Raw genomic sequence first — 638 nt, forward strand, 5'->3', positions numbered from 1 at the left:
CTCTCCCAAGACTAAACCAGGAAGAAGTTGAATCCCTGAATAGACCAATAACAGGCTCTGAAATTGAGGCAATAATTAATAGCCTACCAACCAAACCAAGTACAGGACCAGACAGATTCACAGCTGAATTATATCAGAGGTAGAAGGAGGATCTGGTAACATTCCTTCTGAAATTATTCCAATCAATAGAAAAAGAGGGAATCCTCCCTAATTCATTTCATGAGGCCAATATCATCCTGATACCAAAGACTGACAGAGACACAACAAAAAAAGAGAACTTTAGATCACTATCCCTGATGAACATCAATGCAAAAATCCTCAATAAAATACTGGCAAACCGAATCCAGCAGCACATCAAAAAGCTTATCCACCTTGATCAAGTGGGTTTCATCCCTGGGATGCAAGGCTGGTTCAATATACGCAAATCAATAAACGTAATCCAGCATATAAACAGAACCAAAGACAAAAACCACGTGATTATCTCAATAGATGCAGAAAAAGCCTTGGACAAAATTCAACCGCCCTTCATGCTAAAAACTCTCGATAAATTCGGTATTGATGGAACATATCTCAAAATAATAAGAGCTATTTATGACAAACCCACAGCCAATATCACACTGAATGGGCAAAAACTGGAA

Source organism: Mandrillus leucophaeus, unplaced genomic scaffold (genome assembly GCF_000951045.1).
Source record: "Mandrillus leucophaeus isolate KB7577 unplaced genomic scaffold, Mleu.le_1.0 Scaffold77, whole genome shotgun sequence".
Classification (NCBI taxonomy): Eukaryota; Metazoa; Chordata; class Mammalia; order Primates; family Cercopithecidae; genus Mandrillus; species Mandrillus leucophaeus.